At 41.2% G+C, this 25731-nt stretch overlaps 1 long non-coding RNA gene across 6 annotated transcripts in view; it reads left to right on the top strand.

Moving 5' to 3' along the window:
• The window catches only part of LOC127066381 (uncharacterized), a 576444-nt gene that overhangs the window by 174525 nt on the left and 376188 nt on the right, over positions 1 to 25731 (top strand). The window contains exon 3 of one of the 6 annotated variants that reach the window (XR_007782371.1): positions 9049 to 9825. The exons of the other annotated variants lie outside the window; for them this stretch is intronic. This is a non-coding gene — a long non-coding RNA (uncharacterized LOC127066381). Of the gene's footprint in view, positions 1 to 9048; positions 9826 to 25731 lie in introns of those variants that run through there. 6 annotated transcript variants of the gene reach the window in all.

Genomic DNA, 25731 nt, shown 5'->3' with positions numbered 1-25731 from the left:
GGCTCTATCCGAATGCACATATATGTGACCCAGGACCTGCTGCCCACCACCGAGCTATATTTTCTCTTTTTTCGATGCAATGATTTATGTCGCCGGCTGGAAGAGGCACCCTGTCGCGATCACTTACCACGTTGGCGGAATTTTCGAGTAAAATTCTATGGGCTTATGCGTGCGTGGCAATGCGTCCCATCGAACGGGATAATGATTTATGGATTATACGATCGATCGGAATCGGCCGATGGCGTAACGGCAGTTCTGTCAGCCGCGACCGACTTTTCAATCGTGAAAAAGTAGCACTTGCTGCAACTGTTTCTTTCTCTTTCTATTTCTCTTCATCTCTTTCTTTCTCGAAAATTCCGACGACCTATTTTATAAGCGTGATCCGGGAGTACGTCAACGAAGACAAGACGACATGTGCGAGACGTGCCATGAGATTTACTCGATTTCCAAGCGCGAGGATTACCACCACTGTGATTGCGCCTTAAGACTTTATCGATTGACGGAACGTGCCTGTAACTTGGCACCACGGATTCGTCGATTTCATTTCGACGAATCGATCGTGCGATTCCAACGTTGCTGAACGATATTTATTGCTCGAAAACGGTTTAATAGAGTAGTAGTATGAATGGAATGTAAGTATACGCTAGGGATTTGGATATTCCTGGGACAAAAAAATATACTCATCAAATATTTGCTGTAACGAAGAACTCATCGAGGAAGCAGTTTATTTTCTTTGTCCCAAGTTATCCGATAGAGAGAGAGAGAGAGAGAGAGAGAGAGAAAAGAGACAGATAGTAAGAGAGAAATAGAGGTATGGATAACAAGCAACCAAGATCGCGAGACTTTAATTAAGCAAATTGAAATGAAGGAGTCGTTGTTGTCAAACTGCGAAGCTCATCAGTGCAGGCGAAGGAGTCACGGTCGATGAAATAACGTCGAGAGAGAAAGAGAAAGAGCGAGAGAGAGAGAGAGAGAGAGAGAGAGAAGAGAGTTTACAGGATTTAACCGTCTAGCTTCAACCAGTAACCTCATTCTAAATGATTTAAAAATCCGCCATGGTAATTGTTGTTTTAAGAAAACAATCTTCTTCTTGGTTGAAGTTTGATAACCTGGTAAAGTTTATATAGCTTTAAGGAAAATGTTGCTTTCGTCTGGACAATCACCGTCCGGGCATACCAGCAAACCATACTAAACGGTGCATATACGGACGTATAGAGAGAAGCGTGTACATGACAGAGATTAGGATCGGCCGTGTAAGCGGCGCGGTATACGTATGTGCACGCACATCGCTTCTGGATCATATCGGCTAATTGAATTGTCTCTAAGACCGGATTACGGTTACGGAATCTGCTGCGTCGGTTAAGGATATCCACGTTGCTAACCACGAACTAGTTGCGCTCATATCGTCGTCAAGGAATCCAACGTAATGAAACGATAAGCGTAATTTTGAATCGTTACCGCTTGTGTTTTAACGAGAAACAGAGGAACCGCTAATGCCTGTAGAATCATAAAGGTAAAATTAGCAGCGGTCGAGCTTTAATTGATATTTAAGAGCCATCGTTGTAGTTTTAATTCGCCTTCCCACATCTATCGATAAATGCGAGAATACTGGAAAGAACAGAGAGAGAGAGAAAGAGAGAAAAGAATCATACCACGTAGATACCTACGAGAACACCCACGTAAAAGTATTATTAAAATTAGCTGGATTCGATTTAATGGAAATTATCGAATGTTCTTACATTAATTTGTTTAAATCAGGAGATCGTTAAAGGATCTTGAAAGCTCTGTGAATGTCCCTAATCGATGGGAAGGTAAAATGGGATTAGATCTTTATTGATGTATTTTAATATGTATAACGCGTTATATAGTTGGGATAAAAGACTTAGAACAAAGTATAAGAAGTTACTTTATACCGATCATTTGTATTTTTATTAGATTAAAAAACGAGAATTTGGCTATAAAAGCACGATCAAAATATATGTAACGAGATATACAATAGAGCAGTGAAATCCTGTACTGCCTCGTATTCTGTGCTCTGTAGATCCTCTGTCCTCGACACAAGGCAAGCCGGATATCGTTAACAACGACCATGATGTCCCTCGGAGGCTTGGAAGCTTGCTGCTAACTTTAAGCAAAACTATTTATCAAGCTAAGACGACAATATTAATACCTACGTGCAGTGGTTATACTGCATGTCCGCTAACTCGCATTTAATGCCTCTTTCGCAGTCGGTCTATGTGTGTACGTATCGCAGCACTGTGAAACACAATATATCGCGTTTCTTCGTGCGCAAAACTCGCTCTAGATTCAGCGAAAAGCACAGGCTCGATGTTTATTAGGGCGTGTCGCGAGGAACCGGTATCGTTCGAATACGACCCCTTTTGCCAGTTCGATAATTTAACCGCAACAATGCGAGATGAACAGCAAAGGGTTCTCGTTAACACGGTTGCTCTAGACTTTCGTAGGACGAGAAAAAGAGAGAGAGAGAGAGAGAGAGAGGGAATGAGAAAGAGAGAGAAAGTTTCATTGATGGCGGTTATTGGGTCAGGACTCGCGTAATAGAACGCTATCAGGCCAATCGTACGTTCGTTCGACCAGAGAAATACGCGAAACTGATTACGTGAGTTAACTGCAATCTGATGGTAGGAAGCGAAAGAGGAAGAGAAGGTTGGCGTGGGAGGAGGAAAAATCGTTGTACTTTGAAAGAGCATTCAATTTGGCAGCTTTCGGCGTGAAGTGTCATTCGCCGCCAACACAAATCGTTCCGGGCGAACGCTTTTAAATTAATGCGACGCTCAACGAATTAATTTCCCTCTCTCCTGGCCGTACCTTAAATTAATGCTATTATATACCCATGCGATTTTCAATGAGATTACCCTTTAACGTGATATATTCCGGAGTATATCGCTGACATCGAAGCGACATCTCTTTCTCTCTTTCTCTCTCTTCCTATCCCTCTCTCTTTCTCTCTCTCTCTCTCTCCTTCTCCCTAATGGCCATTCGATTTTTATATCGATTGTAGAAGCCTTAATTATTCTATCATGAAACTGCTGTTTACGATAAAAGCTCTCGGTGTTCAACGCAACGGGGTATAATTTATTTTTCGTTGCGACTCGTATCATCAGAGAGGAAGGTGCCGGAAGTATATGTGAAAGAGGAAGAGAGCGATAGAGAGAAAAAGGGAGGAAAGAGATAGTGGATATCGTTACGCGTTATTGGTGATAATATCCTTTCACCGACGTGATTCCACGCTCGGGAACGTGCGTGATAGTATTTTTACCCAGTCGCGATAATGGCCAACATCCCATAAGAATTATATGCACAAATGTCATATTCGATGTTTTAAAGCAACGAAGAATCAATATTATTCTCAAAAATACTGTTTCGATGCGTTATTTCGTTTTGCGAAAAGCTATATATATACTTAACGATTTATTGCCGCCTATCAAAAATACTCACGGCAGCTGGTATTAATCCTACGCTCCTGGAAAGCTGGCATTGTTGCGTTGCCGTTCGTCCTATAATCCTTCTCCCTTTTTTCGCACCGGCTGCATATCTCTCTTTCTCTTTCGCTTTCAGTGACCGATTGTCAACATATTCTCGCGCGTGAGTGCTCGCTGCCATAGAGAATATAACGTTGGCGACGTGAACGCACAATGCGAGATATCCGTTCAGGAACGTAGGCGCGAACGTACGATGCCCTCCGTCCTTCCGCATGGATGCGATAAAAAATCCGACGCGATGTAAAAAAACAAGAGGGAAGGGGTCGAAGGACGTTGAATGAAAGAGAGGAGGAGGGAGAAGAGACCAAAAAAAAATATATACGTTTTCCGCGTTACTATGAGAACCCTAGATAGATACTACACTAGCTAGCTAGCTAGTGCGGTTGTTGGAAAAAGAAAAAAGTACGAAACGGAAGAGAAGCAAGTGAACGGGATAAAAATAAAAGAAAACGCGAACGCGTTCACGGTGGTTCGATTAATTTTTAACGCGAAGCAATCTCGTGACAAGACGGTTCGCATCGTTGGCATGTTCCGTTTGGTTCGATGCTCGCAATCTATGGAAGCGCGCGTAGCAAAATCTGGGGAAAAGCTTGTAAAAGGAAAAGAGGGAGAGGAAGAGGAAAAGGGAGAGAGAGAGAGAGAGAGAGAAAGAGAAAGAGAGAGAAAAGGGAGAAAGGTAGAAAGAGAGGCAGTGAGGAGAGAGACGAAGACGAGCGAGGAGAGAGTTGTCCAGGAGAAGAGGAGGAGAAGGGAGCTCTCGTCGGTGGTGGTGGATGTCGTTCGCTATTGAGGGCTCATGGGTACCCAGGGGGTCGTGAATGCTTGTCAGCGGTGAGATATGATGCGTGGATTACCCTCCCAGTTCCTCGCCATCGACGACTACTACACACCACCGACCCCATGGATCTCGCTTTTCAACCCCATCTCACTCGTCCTTCGCGATCCAACCGACGCACTCCGTCACCCAGCAAGATAGAAATTCCTTCGAAAATCGTTGGTCCACGTGGCTCATTGGACACGCAAGATTACTCTTCTGAATGATAAAGAAACCGACGGGCGACGTTAATCGAGCATTTGTCTCGTTTCTTCGTGTAGTTAAATAGAAAGAGAGAGAGAGAGAGAAGAAAAAGAAGAAGGAGAAGGAGAAGGAGATTGTCGAGTATTACTTTACTTTAATTTAGGGAAAAAGTAGGAGCGCGCAAGCGTACTGCTCGTGTCTCGAGCGGCCAGCTGAGATTGAGTTGACAGTTTCCACGTCTCTTACAATTTTCTTTCGTTCGTACCTATTCGAGCATGACACCTACAACGACTCAATTACTCCGCTTTCTCTTGTGCTGCGCCTTCTTTTTCCTTTTCTCTTCTCTACTGCACTCTTCTCTACTTTCCTCTCCGGCATATTCTCGCTGACGTCTATCCTATTTCACGTCGTTCTACCTATTCATCGCGAAATACTTGTCGCCGGGCACGGCACACGAGCGCGAGCCGATGAAATAAGAGGGAGAAAGCTTTTCTCCTTGCTAGACGAGGTAGATAGGGAAAGAAAGAGAGAAGGGTGGAAAAGCAGAAATCGTTCTCTTTTTTCTTTCTCTGTACCATACCCTTTGAGAGTTTCTGTGCTCCTCCCACGTGCAAGGAACTTCTCCCCTCCCCAGTCCTTTCTTTTCTTCATCGAAATCTCCCCTACTTGTAGCGCATTCCTCGACGTCACGACGACGTCACGACATCACGGAGACGACGACGACGACAACGACGACAACGACGACGACGACGACGACGGAGCTTTAAGATCGACTCCATGTAGACGGCCAGGCACTTTTCAAGAGCGCATTAGAAACAGAAGATAGGCAGCAAAATTCAGGAGAAAGGCAAATACGCGCGCGGAAATGCGACGTCAGGAAAGGCGGAGGTAAAGAGTAGTACAAAAGGAAGGAACCGGTCGGGTGAGAAGGAGATGTAAAGGGCATCTGAAAGGGCACGTTGCCTCTCGGAGAGCAGTGTCGAGGTACGGGGCTCAAAGGAGTAGGAGAAGGAGTGAAAGGAGGTGGAGGGTGGCGACGAGGAAACTTAGTAGTCAGGGAATGTCGACGCCAAGCAGAACGCACGGTGTACGCTGGAGGAAGGAAGGAAGGAAGGAAGGAAGGCTTTCCATCGGGCAAATTGAATAGCATTTGCAGGCTGTTTCACCGGTAAACAGGCGGATGATAGATGATACCTCGCTCTCATACTCTCGCCATCTTTCTTCTTTGCCAATAACTCTCGCTTTAACATCGTCCCTTGATATCAACGCTCCTTAAGACGAATTTCAACCTTTCCTCTAACCCCCCTCTTTGTCGCTATATCTCTATCCATATGATGGCATTCGTCTCTCGTTAGAATTTATTCCGTGGAAACTCGTATTACTAATTAGCACCGCTTCCGGGCTACTTCTCGAATTAGAACATCGTTTAATTAATCCCGTCTGTGCGCCGTTGCGATACGGTTTTTGTTTTTACGACATCGTTGCACGTTTGTTCCTCCTCTCTTTCTCTTCTCTTTTTTACCCCTTTTTTCGTTCTTTTTTTTTTGTTATTATACTCCATCTCGTAGTTTTAATGAAATTTTTATTTATTATCACACGTGTCCCCTTTCCCGTATAGATGAATATATGATCCACCATGCCGAAGAACTTGCAAATCGTAATGCGAATGTTAATGCACGAGAAATGTAGCAGTGGCCGTAAAGCAAACTTTGTTGAATTGAACAAGGGGGACTGGCGCGTTTTAAACGAGCTCGTTAGCCGTATCTTACTTGAGAGATTTTTACGCTCAAAATATATTTTACTTCGTCTCCCTTCCTCCCATCCTCTTTTTATCTCCCTTTTGCTCTCTTCTCTTTCCCTTAAATCGAAATCGGCTCGTGTACGAACGAATCATTGTATATAAATATTTCTCCTAAAATTTACCTTTTTTCTTTCATGCCGTTCGAACAATCGCGCCGTTCCACGAATCTCTGTTTTCCTTTTTTCCTTTCTACTTCTAATACAATACTTTTTGCGAGCCATTTTTCTTAGTAGGAAAATCCGATATACACAAACATTTGTAACGTTCAAACTATATTGTCGAGGTTACCCTTGAAACATACATAGTCCACTTTGGTAATCCGAACTTTCTATATTTCCTAGAAAGACGGCTTACGTAGAAACATATAGATATATGTAAACATACCAGGATCACGAAAAGAACAAAATTTCATAGAGAGATTACATCTCGTTGCGAGAGGACGTCAAACGGATACAGCGGTAAGTTCATTTCAATTAAATACACTAGTGATAACGAATTTCGAGCCGATGTTAAACAGAGATATGTATTGTATATTCCGTGTGAATTGATAGACTTATAACGCCGAGAAGAAGTTGTTCTCTATTTCCGTTTAATTAACTGTCGTGAACAACTGCGGTTTGATCGCTCGATTTAGAAAAGTCATTTTTCCTTGTACGAAAGTACAAGAAAAATATAATCAAACTTGTTAATCAGAATAAAAAAGAGCGATCTCGTTGCATATTAATGCTGAAAAGAATATTTTGCCATTTTTTATTTTTATATAAAAGAGAACACGTTTCTTAAAATTTCTCGCTTTTGAACGCAGATTATTCACGTTCATACAATTTCTCCGTTTGATGAGCGAACGAGAACTGGATATTTAATCTGTTAACACGTTGAATGCCGCATGGGCCATCGGTGGCCTACATCGGACTTTCCATTGAGATCGTTGTGATTATTTTATGTAAAATGAAACATAATCATGCTTCATAATATCATCAGCTGATGCATAATTATCATGTATAATGCAATTTTCATACTGTGGACCATCGGCAGAGTATTAACCAGGGATGGCAAATTAACTCGTCATGAAGATTTCACTTTTAGTTCTTTTGTGATAAAAAAAGATGAATTATTTGTTTTTTATTCCTATTAAGAAAACATTATATTTCCACAAACAAATTATTCTTCGTTCCGCGATTCATTAATTTAGACAATTTCCTGCCCATTTTATTTTTGATCGAAATTAATTTCATAGATCCGCATTCATCGAATTGAAAATTGCACCGGTTAACGAATTAAAAGATTTACTTCGTTCTATTTCGATTTAACAACGCTACAATACCATTAACAATTATATTCCAAGAATTCGTATAGTTGCACTGTGCATTACTCGTTAAAAGATGTTTTGACGAATATGAAAAGTAAACTGGAATATTGTTTTAAAGAAAAGAAAAGAAAAGGAAAAAAAGGAAACAGTCACGAATATATATAGGTGTACTTAAGTGCAAATATGTATTTCTGGACCCTGCCAGAGTTCGGGATGAACGATGTATTTCGTAAGAGATGTGTTTACACAGTAGGGAATATATGTTCGTGGCCATAAGGTATGCATGAACGCGTTGAGTTATACCGTAAGTCAGTTATGAAATAACCATAGGACGAAACTCAATAACACACTTTCTATCTGGTACAAACTCCTACATTGCTGTTGGAGTACTGTCGCGAAGGTTCCCTTCCATTTAAGGAAAACTTTTAAAATGTGTCAAATTTTCCTTCGTAAGCATTCGTAAGGTAGAAAACTCTCTCGCACGTTGATAATACAACGAGGTAGTTGATACGGTCGACAAATCCTTAAGTGTCTTTTACGATACCAACTCAAAACACGATGCAATACTTTTGTTTTTTTTTTCCATGATTTTAAACTTCTTTTTAACGGTATATTTCCAGCAAGCTATTTCATGTGCTGTGTCGTCTCATAAAAGATTGAAAATGCACGAGATCGAATTGGGGTCAAACGAGCTCATGCTCCCGAAAGAAAGAAGCATTCATAAATTTTAAAAGGTACAATTTCGAGTCAACGTTATAATAAGTTGCTCGCGATTTTGTCGCCCCGTAATACAATTTAATCATGTGCAAACGTTGAAACGAAGTTACGTAATTAAGACGGCTAGCGTTGTAGGTAAGGTATATAACGTAGAATATCCAAGGGTCTTAAGTAACGTAGGTACGAATTTTCTAGCCAAGTTTTCTTCATTGCTTAATTATAAAAGTTGTTCATAATGCGGAAGCCCCAATGGGAGAGAGTAGCCAATGACGAGAGACAAGGTGAGAGAAACAGGAAGAAGGAAGGAGAAAGGGAGAAAGAGAGAGAAAGTGAGAAAGAGAAAGAGAGAGAGTAGTGAGAGAAGTGAGAAGCAAAACTCTTGCCCTCCCTTTCGCAGTAATTCCCAAATTAATTAAAAGAAAAGTCCCAACGCGTCGCTCCTTCCCTCCTATCCTTTTAAGACTCGTAAAGTCTGGAAACGAGGATGTGCACGCTGCCGTGCGACACTACCCAGTTTTTACTTCCTTTCGCGTTTAAATACACGTGTGTTGGTGTTGGTGTGTGTGTATGTGTGTGTGTGTGTGTGTGTGTGTGTGCGTGAGTGTTGGTAGATGGACATAAAAGAAGAAATATTCTAAGTTTGCAATACGGCTTGGTGCTAACTATAATAATAAATATTTGTTCATTTCTTTTGTTGCAGGTGAGTATCCCGTATGGATGCATTTGTGAAATATAGAAAATTTGATCCACTCAGTTTCGGTAAGTTTTATAAAAGTATATAAAGAAAGATCGAAAAGCGTCTCGAAATATATTTACATACGTGAGTTAGCACGTACACGTGTAGTACCTGCAGCGTATAAGGTTTGCACTTGTTAACTACGTCCGTTCGTGTTGGTCGACAACGGAATAAAAGAAGAGGGTTGACGAAGAAAATGAACGCGGAGGAAACAGAAAGCAGACGGTAGTAGATTGCCGAGGTGGTCAACTAATTCGTCGTCTCTTCTTTTTCTTCATAATTGCTTTCATCTTTTATTCGTTTTTCTTTCTCGAAAGATAACAACCAAAGAAGTAGAAGAGATTTCAATTTGTTCTGCGTGCACGTTCGACTCGTAAAAAAAAGAAAAGAAAAGAAAAGAAAAAAGGAGAAAAATTTATAATTCTTTTTCTCGTCCAATCGGCATTGATTCTTCGATCGATTATTCTTGACGAGGTTCAAAAAGACGAGTTAATTGTCCTTTTGCGTTTTCCTCGTTTCGTTCAAATACACTCGGAATCGATGAAATTGTCGACACCCCTGTAGTAGGAGCCCGAGTGTCTGGGTGATCATCGATTTTCTAGCGACGCTGCCTGTTCGTCCGTATGCATACGTCTGTGTATCTACGTCTACGTTGACGTCGTCGTCGACACCGTCGTCGTCGCCGTTACTGACGACGAATATTCACGAAGTCATCCGAGTCATTGACATCCACTGGGCCGACGATGGAGTTGGACGACATCAAGTACGCGATGCCGGCAAGAGGGGAAAAAAATCTTACACACATATTCCCGTATACCTGGGGAATACGCGAGCGCATTTTCACACACGCGACTACCCGACGCGCCGTGCATATTATACCGTCGCTTTTTCTTTTCGTCTTTCCCTTCCCTTTCCCCTTTCTCTTTTCGTCGAAGCAACGAACGACGCTACCTCGCGCTAGAGGACCGTCAGAATTTTTCTCGAGACGTTCCCTTTTCTCCCGACGTTACTCGAACCTCGAACTCTTATAACTTCGATTCTAATTCATTATAAAGATATGTGTTATACATGTTTTATAAATATTCTAGAAACTCTCTGCAAATACGCGTTTACATACAGAAAGTAGTATCCAGAAGTATCCGCAGTATAATTTCGAGAATAACGAGGGAAGCCAAGATTTTCTCGTAAAAAAGTTCATTTTGTGGATAATCGTTAAAATTCGCTGATGCGAAAAGTTTTCTCGTACGTCCACGATGACTTATCATCTCGTATAAATAGTATATTAATGTCGAGTAGAGAAAAAAAGTTTGAAACATGATTCACCAATGATATCAGAGAAAAAATAGTAGATTCTATTCGATTTCGTCTCGATTATAACGACGACGAGATTAGAGCTTGTTGACACGAAACTCTCTCACAGATTCGTTCTCTTCGTCGTCATTGTCGTCGATATCAAATCCACCCACTTTGCCTCGACCAATCGTATTTGCCTTTTCACCTAGAACTGCAGTCCGTAGTTGAAGTAGCGAAGGGGACGGATCTTTTCTACTTTAATTTCCATGCGACTCGACTCTCCCATCGACGTCGGCTTCCTCGAGTTTTACGTTTCTCAACATGCATCATAATTTTTGTGAATTCGGCACGACGACTTATTTGTTTTCCTTTAAAAGATTTTCTTTCTTTGAAATATATTCTCGCAATTTTCATTATCAAACACTTTAAATAATCGCATTTATTTCAATTCGAATATGAATATATACCCAAATAAATATTTCTAATAATTCAGCGAATGTACGTGACTTCTTGTCGTTACAAAAAAAAATATATATATATACAGATATATAGATTTATAGATATATAACGGTGCAAGCAGAATACATTTTAATGACATGTTTGACTCTCCCCAAAAGTCGTGACGCATCGTCAGTTCTTTCCTACCGCGTTGATCGTTACAACCCTTCGTCGGACGGTACCTTCGTCCCTTTTAATTTTCGAGGACGGGGTAGAGGAAAGAGAAGGTAGAGTGTGTAGGAGGGATCGTAGCAGGGTGTCTGCCAGGCTTCCGGCGGACGATCGTCCGACCAATCTCTTTTCTCGTTGCGAGAGTACCTTACGCCTTAAGTTTTCGTGACATCGACGATAAGAAAGAATCGTTATATTATCGCGAATTTTATTCTGTTATATTATTGCGAATTATATTATGTATGCTGAAGTACGGAAGAAATAAAAAGTAGACGTAAAAATGACATTATTTTGATCGTCGATAAAAATAAGATTTAGAGTTTTTCTGTGCGTTATTAGATGTTTCCTTATCATTCAATACTCGGATTGGCGAGACCGATGGAAAATGTTCGATGGTCCATGCCGAACTATAATCGATATGCATACGATACATATACATTTATAGGTATCTATACAGATATACATGTAAGCATCGGTATATATATATATATATATATATATATATATATATATATATATATATATATATGTATAGGTAAAAACGAGTTCGTATCGATCGCACACGCGAATACTTTTCGCGGCGAACTTCTAGTGGATACTAATTACAAACGAGACGAAACGGTAGCACTAGCCTCCTGTACCCCAATCTCCTCCGCCAGACTAGCCAACCGGTTTACTCGCGTCATCCCCGCGGCGGCACAAAAATTGGCATCGATTTCCTCTCGATGTAGTAATATTTCGTTATCCGAGCACGCTCTGTCGACTAATGAAAACGACTGCTTCACTCTCCGTTGCGCATTGCAATTCAAGGAGAAGTTTTCTACCACTATACTATCTCTCTCGTTTTTTATCATTTGTCGTTGAATTCTTCTTCTTCGACAATTCGACAATTTCCTTGATCTATTGTCAGGAGCGAAACAAACGAATCAGTTCATCGGTAGCGACTCAACGTCGTCCAGTCCATTACGTTGAGGGAAATTCGATGCTCTCTCATACCTGGCGAATCCGCTTTTGAAAAGCTACTTGATGGCTAGTCAATATGCTCAAGGAAGGAAAGAAGGGAAGAAAGGAAGGAAGGAAGGAAGGAAGGAAGGAAGGAAGGAAGGAAGGAAAGATCGACGTACGAAGGAACGTGCTGTGTTCATTCTTCCTTCGTACGGCGGTAAATGGTTGCCGAGAACGATCGAAATCCGATAACATCGCCTTTGGCAAACTTCTCGTAGGAGGGTAACGCTAAGGCACAGAGTATCGGGACGTTTCTATGCGCAAGAGCAAAAGTCTCCAGTTCGGTTTCTCTCACCCTTTTCTACCCTACACGAGAGTTGATGTTTTGACGGAAGCTAGCAATATCGAAGATGTTTCGGTGCAATCGTTCTTTCATCGAATGCTCCAAAGCTTTGAAAGCGATCATATTCCGTAGAAACCTTTAATATACGCTAATACAGATTTCATGAAAGCAAACGCGAAGAAATAAGAAACTCGAATATCCTTCTCGGATTTGCCTTTTCTCCTGATCCATGTTTGTCGCGTGTATTGGTAGAGACTCTATCTTCCCATTCGATGTAATTTTTCTATGATACGTGGATAGATAGATAAGTACTTACTAACTTGGAAACGAAATGTCGATTAGTTTGAGTTTCTGAAAGCACTTTCGATTACTCTCTTTCTCTCTATCTTTATCTCTCTTCTCGTCTGTTCGCCTTTGGAAGTAATTTCAACAAAAGCGATTCGTTTATTATATCTTCTTTAGAAACGAGAACCGTCGTCTGAAGCCAATGTTCCAAAGTGTATGTGGGAGGTAGGCTTTTCGTGATGTAGCAGACCCCTTGGGAACGCGATTTCGATCTGATAACGCGATGGCTGTTGTAGGAACACGCCACAACAACCTGGTAACACGGGACTCCCTTGCTCGCTTGCACACCCCATACGTGTTCCTCTCTATAACCTGTACCCATCCGCCCCGATGCCCAGATGGTGTCGATCGTACGAGTCGCGTCGACTCTGCATCGTGGCTAGGAGGGGAAAGAGAAAGAGGAGAAGGATAGGGGAAAGGGCGAGAGAGTTTCATACACTCATCTACTGGAAGACCCCACTGCGTATCACTTATTCCGATTGGTTCGTGAAACACGTCTGAAGTGGTAGATATCAACGTACGACTACGAATAGAAACGCAGCCTCGTTTACTAGAAATTCCGTTTACCTTTTACTCCAGACGACTCTCCTCAAACCTACACGGTAGGATCCCCTAGCTCCTATACCAGATGTAGGATAAGAAAATTTCCGGAAGCGAAAGTCGCGAGTAAATCGAGCACGATAGACTTCTAGTTTGAAAAATGAAAAAGAGAGAGAGGAAGAGAGAAAAAGAGAAAAAGAAAGAAAGAGAGAGAGAGAGAGAGTACATTTTTCACTCTCTCGTATTCTTCCAATGGCCATTACGATATGCTTTGGATAAGAGGATTGGGAGGATGGTGGTGGAAAGAAAAGGAAGGTATGGGTATTCGCACTGGCTGCAAAAGTACGAAGCCGAGGCGGCTGTTCCGCTGCTTTATGACGCGTGAATATCTGGCAGACTCCCTCCTGCAACTCGCTCACCTTCATAGTCTTAAGACGTAGCACGATATCGTCCAAGAAATACTCTCCTTTCTCTCTCTCTCTCTCTCTCTCTCTCTCTCTCTCTCTCTCTCACTCGCACTCTCTTTCTCTCGTTGTTCCATGGTCGTGGCAAGCTATTCTTCTTTCCGCACTACGATGTGGAACAGAAGCGCGAGAGATGGAGAGAGGTAGAAGGGAATTTCTTAAGAGAGCAAACGGATAAGGTTTCACTTTGGATCACCAGCCGTGGCTAGGTAACGTTCGGATAACGCCTCGGGTTTCCTCGGCATCTCACCTTCGGTACGCTACTAAGGATTTCAGGAAGGCCACAGGGGCCCTTCTGTTCAAGGAGCCGTACACGATTCTCGGGCGACAGGACGATGCTACCGCCATTAGGATCGGCTTCTCGTTCCTTACCTATCCTCTTGTTTCTTCTTTTTTTTTTCTTTTTCTTTCTTTCCTCTTCACCTCTTCCAACACTTTTTTTATCCGTTTTTTTTTTACACTTTTTCTCCCCTTCCCCACTACCCTATGCGTCCTTTCTTTACACTTGTGCACTTTTAAAAGGGAGGAATCGAGGGCCCGATACCTCCAAGAGAAATTCCTTTTAAGATGATAGATGTTCGCAGCGACAGAGCTTTTAACTTGCTATAATGTAAGAAATGGGTATAACTTTTCAGGAAAAAAGTAGATTTTCTCCGTGTCTGCGGTAACAGATGGAATCGTCCATGATGTATCGGAAGAATAGCATATTATTATTGATTTTTGATAACGCTTATAACATTATTTATTTTTTCTTTTTTTTTACCTTTCGAAAGGATGATGGAAGAAGAACGAAAGTTTGTTAGCCTAATGGTTTTTAGTCCGTTTATTTTGGACACCCCGTAGACGAAACGTATATTTTTTTAGATTCTCTCGGGAACTGCGATCTCGCGAAGTCGACGAGACTGGGTATCCACTTCACCTTCGTCTCGTGTACGTTCGTGTTCCTCTTCACGTTCACTCACACAATCTATCTCGAAAGAAGAAGAAGAAGGGGGAAATAGAGAGAAGGAAAGAGAGAGAGAGAGAGAGAGAGAGAGAGAGAGAGAGAGAGATGGTCGGAGAACGGAAAGACGTTGCACGCGTCCGCGTATGTACCTACGAGGTCGTTTCTTCAGATAAATGACGCCACTTAGAGATTAGGCGCTCGGGGCTTTCCAAGAAAGAGAGGGAGAAAGGAAGAGAAAGGAAACAGAAAAAAAGAAGAAAAAGAAGAAAAAGAAGACGAAGAAGAGGAGGAGGAAAGAGAGAATTTCTTTTTCTTGATACGTCGCGAAAAATAGCGTGAGTCGTGGAAAGTTTAAGAAATTCTCTCGGGGTAAAGGGAAGTAAGATCATCGATCTAAAGCCTGTTTTATCTTGACGAACGCTTGCTGTTATTTTCGCCGATGAAAACCGTAATAATTTCGATCGGTTAATCGCAAAGTAAAAGCGGTGGCTATCCAGTAGGCAGTACTTAAGCGACGATTTGGTATCGTAGTAATATTTCAATGCTTTTATCACACGGAAAAGGTGTAATTTGTTAACGACGCGTTAGAGGGAGATAACGTAATTACCAGGTTTACTAGTGCGTCTTGGTCTTCTGAAGGACCTTTCCTTCCTTCCTTCCTTCCTTCCTTCCTTCCTTCCTTCCTTCCTTCCTTCATCCTCCTTCCTTCTTTCTTTTCTTCCTTCCTTCTTCTCTCCTTTCCTTCTTTGCTCGCTAACTTCAGAAAAGGTAACAACGAAAGGAGAGGATAGGGAAAGACGAAGGGAACTACTGATTTACGACTGATTTACTCTTCGAGCAAAGCGACGCTCTAATTATAGTCGCGATAACGTTTTACGCACGCTTAGCTATAACTCATAGGAAAATCTAGCGTCGGGAGGGCCGCACTTATCGGTCCCGGTCACGGCGCCGCTCCATAAAGTAGATTAGGTAATTCACGGTGTAAACGTTAAACGGACGAACGATAGCCGGTGCGGTGGTGGGCTCTCGTTCCTTCCTCTCTACCCACTAAAACGCCGACACGCCGAGCTACTAACCGTATCGATACAACCTCACGTGATTCGCTTCGGGCAATAAATTTCCAAGATTTAAGTGGCTGCGTAATTTGAAAGCCACCGCGCCGAACCGCACCGAATCGCGCACTCGCTACGTAAAACACGCCCGAGACTACTCCTCGTTACTGGCTCCTTTCATCTACAGAAAGGATCTTTTTCGTATAGGAACCTTGCAACATTGTTTCGTCGAATATATATCTACGTACGTAGATATCTAGATAAAGAAATGTTAAACCTGCGTGTGAATAATTACATCCCTTCTCCGATTTAATTTCTCTACCCTCTTCGTTCGATCTTCTTCGACGCAACTCGGTCGATTGGTCACATTTTTCTTACTTTCAATTATAATCTTCATTTCGAGGCTAAAATGGAATAACGCCGCGAGAAGTTTATAATGGATTTCATGGTTAACGGAAAGTATCATAATCACCATTCATCAAGCAGCGAGAATGGAAATTTTGGTTTTCCGTCCTTACCGATATTTAACACCATCGTAGGTCTTCGAAATCGTTTCATTACCATAATTTAACATTTCATTCGTGCTAAATTAACGACGTAGATTCTGAAATGATGCTAGTTATCTGCCGAAAATGCATTCGGTCGGAAATGACTGCTCGAACGAGTTCGTTTATTATCGAGAAAACGAAATATCCTACATTCGTGGCTTCGTTTCCATTTCAGTTTTTTTTTTTTCTATTCGATAAGTACCTTCGTCATTCTTTTAACAAAATAATTTTTTCTTGTTCTTTTTTTATCTTCTTTCAAAAAATTTCTCCTGTCGTGCAGAAAAATAAAAGATATTCGTGAAATCTAGGATTAAAAATATATGGCGATCGTAAGAATCGTTAATGAGATGGCTTAATTTTGAAACTTTTCGATTTCGAGTGCAATAGACGTGGCTACGTAACCGTGAGTTTTTGGTAGCCTGGCGGTTTAGTCGAGCGATCTCCAGAGCTTTCCAGCTGCGTCAGCATTTGGACGATTGCACCGTTGAGGGCGAGAGCGAAATGCTTTTCACAAAAATGCTGGACGTGCAAGAGAGATTGTGATAGTGTGGTAACGGTTAACGTGAGATCGAGAAAGAGTGTGAAAAAGAGAGATCTAAGGAGGAGAAATTTTCCTTCTACGAAAAGTGAGTTATAGAAAGTGAGAACGAACGAAGTAAAAACATAAGTTACCTTACATTACAATTCATTGCCTTTCATAAACGATCTGCTTGAAACATTACGAAATTATTTCGTTAAAAAGCGTTAAAATCTTTTCGAAGCAAAACTTGGCATAGTTCCGATGATTCTCGAGGAAACTTGCTTCTCCTTAGTCATGATCAAAATCACGCCGTTAGTTGCGAAATCAAGTCACGCTACTTCGAGTAGCGCATGTTACGAACTGTCGAAAGCGTTGAAAATTATACGGAACTTAAGACATTTTCGAAGATCGCGTTTCCTTCTTGTATTGCCCTTGCATATGCACATAGCATTGATTTATCTTAGGTTTCTAAAGAAAATTAATAATGTACGGTATTGTAGGAGTACAGTGAGAATTTTGTAAGATTGTCGAGAGAATTTCGCAGATGAATAAGGAGAGGTAATGCAAAAGAAAATAAACCGTCGAGCTAACTTAGATTTTCGAAGGAAAATCTCAAATGCGTGGGTACGTTCTATAGTTGCAAAGGCACGCAAGTATTATTTATGGATCGTCTAAGTATATGTCGTATGTACGTACATACATATACATACTGCAATACAACAGCTAGGGGAAAGAAAAGATCGAGATCACAAGATGACAAGGCGAAGGAGAAGTTCCTTCAATAATGATGCAGCCCTAACAGGCTAGAAGCCAGGTTCGTTCTACCCTCGCAGCACCCTTCTTCCTAGTAGTTACACCCTTACGGACTTACTACCCCTTAGCGACAGTTTTCAAATAGGCGTCTGTCGCTTCGCACCCTACCCAACATTCACCTATGCTTCAGTCTCTTCGAACCCCAATCTCGCCATCGTCGTCGTCGTCGTCGTCGTCATCATCGTCGTCGTTGTCGTCGTCGCTGTTGTCGTCGTCGTCGTCGTCGTCGTCGTCGTCGTCGTCGTCATCGTCCTTTCGTCTTCGAACAAAGTATACGATTTACGAAAGGTAGAGCTATCTTGGACAGAGGATTCCAGAGAATGAAGCGACAACTCGCCGTAGAAAAAAGGGCAAAGTAATCTCTTCGTCGACCCGGCTCTATTTTACGGCGAATCTTAAAGTATACTACGTTTATTATATTAGATATATCCCTACGGAAAATCCTTTGAAAGTTTATTAGGAATTCGTAGGAATCTAATTAAGTCGTTAAAGATGAAACTTTCTTGTTATTTAAAAAAACCGGTGCAATAAATTTGATAGAATTTCGCGAGAGGTAGATATCATGGACTGCGTTAAAATGCATCCACTAAATTTCCATCGACTTGCTGCGGAAATGAAGTCCCATGGGGGAAGGATAGAGGAAAGTCGGGTATAGGTTGGATCGAGGAGCAAAGAGAAGGTACGAAGGGGGAGTATAGGGAACGTTGCAACGGTAGGTCGAGAAGGCGTGGTCTGGTGAGACCGAGAAAGGACGAGAAAGGGTGACTGTCTCGCTCGCACTCGCTGTGTGCAATACGTACCAACGATACGAAAGGGTCCTCCTTCTCATCTATCCTCTCACTTTCCATGCCAGTCGTACGTGCGACTTACGATGCGCGATGCGGCAACGCCTGATGTGTGTGTATCGTCTCTTTCTCTCTCTTTCTCTCTCTCTCTCTCTTACCCTCTCTTTTTCTCCCTTTATCCCGCATTGCTTCCTGCTCGCACGACGAGCGTGATGAGTACGTTGCTATTCGTGGTGGTATCGTACACGTAGGTGCATTCGGCGATGCACTCTTGCGTACGGAAGGTGCACCAACACTCGGAGAAATGCTCGGTGCAGTGTCAAAGGATCGAAAGTGTGGAGCGAGCGATGCTGGTTGTGGTGGTGGTAGCTGCGATGCAGTGGTGTATAGGGGTGTGAGTTCGGAGGGTGCAGTAGAGTAGGAGGGTGTCTAGACAGACGGCGGGGATGGTTAGGCTGGCTGCTTGGATGGCTGGCTGGCTGGCTGGCTGGCTGGCTGGCTGGCTGGCTGGCTGGCTTGCTTGCTTGCTTGTTGGTTTGCTAGCTGGTTGGCGGGCTGGCTGGATGACTAGATGGCAGCCCTGGCGTTTCGTGCAACTCCGTATATATCGTTGCACTGGCGTTGCATTGTGAAGAAGGGGCAAGTAGGAGGTGAAAGGGGTGGCGGAACTGCTTCTTCAGGCAGTCTGCCTTAAGTGAAGACTGTCCTCCTACCTCGCGTACGCGCGAGCTACTATCCTCGACTACCACCACCATCAGCATCATCAACAACGCGCGTTTTCAACGTATACGCCAGTTAAAACTAGCTGGCTGTGAAGAAAAAGGAGGCTCTTTTCTTTAGACCGCGAACGTAATGAGAGCCGTGACTCCTCTTAGCTCGAGTTGCCGATTGGCCGCGACTCTACTTCTCGGAGACGCAAGGAGGCTCAGATATCACCTCAATCTTCCACACTCCTCCTCCAACTCTTCCTCCTACGCTCCCTTTATCGAACAAACGGACGCCTCGTCCTTTCGCTATTCTTCGGTCGTTACGCTTAACGAGAAAACGCGAGACAGCGGGAGGATTTACGCGTCTTCGGTTTTTCTCAATGGCCTCAATTTTTTCTTTTCCAAGAAGTAATCTAACGAGGGTCTATGTACGTCGTTGTAAATTCAAATTTATCGTCGATACGTCGCCGTACAACGGCATCAAGATAATTATAACTCGCGAATTGTACGATCGAAGTAGTAGAAACAATTTCTAACAAAATGGATACTTTCACGGTTGATTTTCGTCGAATCGACGCTGTTCCGTCATCGTACAGGAATAGGCAAAAGGAAATAATTCGATACTAATCTTTCTAAAATGCATATCGTACTTGCATAATTTTAATTAATTTGCATAATTTAATGACGATTCTTTTCGATCAGAATGATTATAGTTAGTACCGGTACATATTTTAAGATTCGATCAAGCGTTTCTAATTCTTAATTACATCGTAAACATCGCGTTCACCATGAAAATATACGAAACTAATCGTAAAGAGAGTAGTTTGAAAGTTAACGACATTAGAAAGTCGAGATAGGGCTTTGAAGGAAGGAGTGAAGGAAGCCTTTTCTAGCATACAACCATTCGTCGAGTCATCCTCGGTTTGTCCTCTCAGCCCTCATATTCGATTTCAGCTGGTTCGGCCCTCGCGGACCCTTCCTCGACGGGACCTTCCACTCATGCACGTTCTACGTATCGATGTTCGACGAGGTAGAGCATCACTTTCTCGTAACATCGTTCTCGTGTTCATCGTTCGCCGTCTTTCGTGCTCTTTGGGAATATCGAATGAATAGCGTATCGCTTGGCCTTGCCTAGCCATCTTTTTTGAAAGAAAAAGAGGATGAACATTCCTTTTTTTGTTTTGTCCCACCGATCGACGAGATCTCGCTCGAGGGCAAGAGATATGCTTTTTATATAAAGTTGATTCTTTCTCGGTCTTTATTTTTGTAAGTCGACCGTTGTGGTGCCGACACGATTTCGTCATTAGTGGTTTTGATATTGCGACGAGGAAACGACGAGGACGACTTTATTATTCTTTTATTAGCGGGAACGCCATTATCGTTCCCCTAGAACGTCCGCAGAAAGATTACGCGAGATAGATCGAATATGTTCACGAAAAAAAGTGGAAGTTATATATTTAATATCGTAGTAGCAACGATTAGACGATAAAACGTACCCCGTAAACTGCTTTCTACCCCCATTCTATCCACAATCTCTCCATGTTCTTCGACTCGTTTCGCTTCTCTCGAAAACGTCGAACGAGTTAAATTTATGAGGGAAACGAATTGATAAAAATTATCCTAATACGTTTCAGTCAGCTTCAGCAAAAGGACGGAGGTAAGGGGAAATGGAAAATCTCTTCCGCGGCGAATCCAGCTTAGCGAAATGAAATTTCACAGTCTCTTCTTCTCCTGCTTCTTCTCCTTTTTCCTCTTTCTCCTCTTCCTCGTATTCTTTTTTCTCCTTTCACGTAACAACTTTTTTTTTTCATCAACACTAACTGCAATCGTTTTAAAGAAAAAGAGAAAAGAAAAAAGAGATAAGTAAAATAAAAAAGGACGTGCTTTAAAAGGGCGGATTAGGAAAAAAATTAAAACATAACGATAACAATAAGCGATTAAAGGTTTAAATCGTTTTGTGCATTCTAAAAGATAATCGAGACATCGTATGATACAACAGATTTAACGCGTGCATCGTTAATCGTTACTTACTTTCGACCTCGTTACTGATTCGTTACTGTCAATAATGATTCTTTTCATCGTATGTATTATTCTTCGTAGATTTTGATTAATTAATCTCAATGTTACGGAAGAGCATCTTTGATACGATAATCTCCAAGAAAGTTCCGAACAAATTTTTCCGATAGTTGCCTCTTCTAAGTTCGAACTATCGACTTCGAGTAGAAAACTTCTTCTCTGTTTCGATAACAACAATGGCAACATTACTTCCTTGAGCAACTTAGTGTCTAAAACTTATTCGACACTGTGACTTAATGAAAGTTTGTGTTTCGCTTCGAACATTCTATACGATTACGTTACATTCTCTGCGATAAACTCGAATATCGAATTCGATACGTAAAGAGGTCTCTTAAATCTATATAATAAAAAAAGAAAAAAGAAAAAAGAAAAAAGAAAAAAGAAAAATTTATCGTTGGCAAAATGATAAATGAAAATAATTTGACGAGATCAATGGTATGGTCGCATATGCAGGTATAACACACGTATATGTACATACATATGTACGTGACGATCCACTCGATTATTCTAATTAATTGTTCTAACGATAATCTTATCCCGCATTCAAATGTTCCACGGTCCCAACCTTGTTATACGATATCAAGTGGGCGACAACTCGCATCGAATTGGATTAAGTCGATTTTCCCCATCCCGTTCTGTCCCTCTCTAACTAGCTTTCTCACCCCTAGCACACGTTCTCTGGTCCGGAGGTATTATGCGACATCCAATTCCTTTAGCCGGTCGCACGCCACTCTCGAACGTAATATCCCAGTGCTGGAGCCACGTTGTCTGTGTTAGCACGTCCTATCCTCTTATTCCCTTAACTTCGAGTCGTCGAGTTTGAAAACGTCTATAGATGATTTTTATACGATGTTATTTTCTATCAACATAAATTCGATTTTAACGTTTATAGGATACGTTGTATGTTCGGTACGTTTCATTGAGTTTTTCGAAAAATAATTTGAAAGCTAAAACGAAGCATAGAAAGAAGATAGCTAAATGAACAAACAAATAGTAATTACCTTTTGTCAACAAAAGATATTGCTAGAGTACTACATTGCGCTTATATTTCTCCACGTGTTTCTTAATCAACAATTCTATTTACATTTGTTTAGTAAAACGTAATAATACAAGTCGAGCAATTACGTAATTAACGATGTAACATCATGCTCCTTAGCGGAATCCTCGTGGCGCGTCTGTTCTATCGTCGGAAGCGCTTCTAACAAATCCCTAAACATCTCGCTAAGAGCTCCTGTCATGGACTCGTTCAATTAAGAAGATTACTCGGGGCTTCCGCAAAGAAGATCGACCACCCTGGCTGCGTTGCTACAGTGTGTCGAATGTGTAAATCCACTCGCTCTCTCTCTCTCTCTCTCTCTCTTTCTCTTTCTCTTTCTCTTTCTAACCTACCTACGATGATCTGGTGAACGTGCAGCGTCAATATGCTGGTGTCTGGGCCAAGGGATGTGCGATTAGTTAGAATTAGAGGAGCCATTAGTTAGTGCCTCTTCCATACTCATCTCTCTATCTCTCTCTTCTTGTCTTATGGAGGAAACGTCGAAGGTAATCGCTCGATATCGCGGGTACGACCCTCTTTCCTCTTCGGATAGGATTAACTACGTTCGAAATCATTTTAATTAGCGGTCCAGGCGACAGCCAAGTCTCTCTCGCTCTCTTACAGAGAGTACCGACACCGGCGCAAGCTCTACTCTAACCACGTCTTGAGATATCGACCTCGGACGATCGGATTATAGTCTCGAAAGAGGTTTTCGTCTCCTCTTCCTTGAAGACTCTTCCTTGTCCCTCACTTTCTCGATAACTCCAACTTCGGCGTCGCCGGGAGATCTTGAAGATAGTAATAAATTGGATGTTAAGCGACGAAAATTGGTCAATTAGGGTAGACGTTCGACTTTCTCGCTCGCTCATTCGCTCGGCTCTATTTTTCTCTTTCTCTCTTCCTCTTCGTTCGACAGTATCTATCCCGTAAAGTCTTTATAAGAGTAATCGACCTTACCGCGTAACTCGAATTAATTAGTAGCTCGGCTTGGAAGCAAGTCGATGACTCGATTGAAACCGATCAAAGTTTGTAGGATTATTTTTACTTTTTCTTTTTCCTCGGGGAAAATTTGAATAGTTTCAGAAAATATCTGTTTACGAATAGAACAAGTTAACAAGTTAACAGGCTGTATTTAACAAACAATTAGGTTAAGTGTTTCCGTACCACCAGGAAAAGCATAGATTCTAATTGAAAACAAACGGTAAGGTAAGATCGATATTCTTCTAAAAGAAGAATACTTTGTCTAGTAGCGGTGAGTACACGACTGGGTCGATGCGAAGCTGTAGAAAGTAAGCATTAAGGAGATAACGAGTTAATAATTTAATGACGTATCCTGGAAAACGCTTTCAGCAGCGCGAGTACCGTACCGCACATGATAGCAGCCAGGAGGTAACTAGATTATTTTATAATGCAATTAAGGTAGTCTACACTCGTTGTTTTTGACCAGACAAGAGATATTGGAAAAGCTTTGTTTATCGGAACTATCAACGTATATATACGTACGACATGAGACCTTACGTGATACTTAATCTTTTTCTACGTTTATTTTCTTATTCCGTTAAATGTCTATAGATAAAAATTTACGGGAAAAGAATACGAATTCCAATCGATTCTACAACGTTCGTACCGAATGATCGAGCGTACTTGATTTTTGCGATCGCGCGATGCGCATCGTGTGCACGATATTGGACATATAATTATACGCTGAAATTAATATCGGTTATCGTGAATTTCGATCGATGTCAAAGGGAGCTACGAGTGTCTGATTAAATTACGCAGGCGGGCTCAGTTAGCCGCTAAATACGGAAACCAATATTCCATCGGAATATCTGTGCCAGGGTTGATCTCTATTCAACGAGAAGACATACCAACCACTTCTATCTTCGGGTTATTTTTATCGATCCGTATCTCAATCGATCAACTTATTTTTCATCTTTCTTTTTTATTCAACAAATATTATTGTAAACTCCGTCGATGGCTAACGCCTAATGGCTTTGTCGAATAACTATTTTTAATGATATTAGAACCGCGTAATTTATGCACCGTTAATATAATTTATGTGTATTGAAATTAATATGCGCGCCGGTAATCTATGCGTTTTATCGAACACGATAACGTAATAATAAACGTATTTACGTATTTATTAAATTTATCTTTTACTCTCCTCTTCCTCTCTCTCTCTCTCTCTTTCTCGCTAGCTCTTCGTTATTTTTGTTCTCTCGTGTAAATGCATTTTCTACATTACAGAATGTGCTCAAGAAAATAATAAAATCATAAGCTTAAATAAACTATAATACAGAAATATGTGTAACATAATTACAAAACTGTATACAAGCGGACGGCATGTATATATCTTATCATATCTTATAAATCATATCCCATTACAAATATATCATACATCCTTTCACGTCTTTACTCTAAATCTAAAGTCCATTAATACAAATCCATTATTTTAGTAATTAACGCGAAAGAGGTTAAATAAAGGTTTGTTAGTACGACAGAAAACGAGTGAGTAAGCGACGCAAGAAATGGACAATTCTACAGAAATTTCGACGTTTAATTTTGTTGCACGATTGGCCGAAAAGGCGACCATTGCAAAAATACAAAAACCTTCGTAAAAGCACCAATTCGTTTGTTGTCCGGTTGACGACACACACGCAAACAATCGAAATGAACGTGACATTTGACGTGTATGAATATAGAAACGCTTCGATGGAATCGTATATACTCTTTGTAAAGTTCGTTTCTCACTTGGTCTACGCCATTTCATATAAAAAGAATGGCTTTTGTATATATGCATGTATAAGTAAAAGAACATTCACCCTTTTCGAAATAAATTCGAAATTTCTGTGAAAGTTTTATTATTTGATATTCTGCTAATTAAAACTCGTTATAAAGATTTACTTATATATGTATATATTCGTACGAATATATACGTATAACATTTCGAAAAGATATTAAAATCTGAATAACCACTCAACATTGTTGGAAAATCGTCACGCAAAACAAACCGTGCAGCCGGAGCACATTCGTTATCAAACAGTCGAATGTCAATAGATGTGAAAACTTACAGTTTTCCAATAAAAACTTCAAAAGATATTTTTTCAGCTACTATGAGAAATTAGAAACCGTTTATGATTTTTATAGAGTGTAAATAACGGCAATATATATCATAAACCAACATATAGAGAAACGAATTTGTTCAAGGGATTAATTAATTCTAACGATCGCGTTTGTAGAGTGCAAAGCTAAAACGATATGTTTGAACAGGAGCATTGAGGCTAAATTGACATATGAGCGAGGCAGAGAATTTTTCTCTGGCACGAGAGAATTTTCAGAAATTTATTCTGGACGGTCATTGCTTTCATTCACACATTGAATCTTTTTGTTTCGCGTCAGCAAAGTTATTTGCGTGTTTTATAAAAGCTTAGTTTTCTTCAAAGCTTCTTTTAACGTCGAATTGAAATTTTCCTTTGAAACATATTTCAACGTAAAATGCTATAAGTATTTTATTCCTAGTTCGAACAAATTTCACAGCGATATTTTCACTAAGCGTACCGTTTTC

Source organism: Vespula vulgaris, chromosome 9, assembly GCF_905475345.1.
Source record: "Vespula vulgaris chromosome 9, iyVesVulg1.1, whole genome shotgun sequence".
NCBI lineage: Eukaryota > Metazoa > Arthropoda > Insecta > Hymenoptera > Vespidae > Vespula > Vespula vulgaris.
Note: the sequence above shows the minus strand (reverse complement) of the source record. Positions and strands in the feature narration are given on the sequence as shown.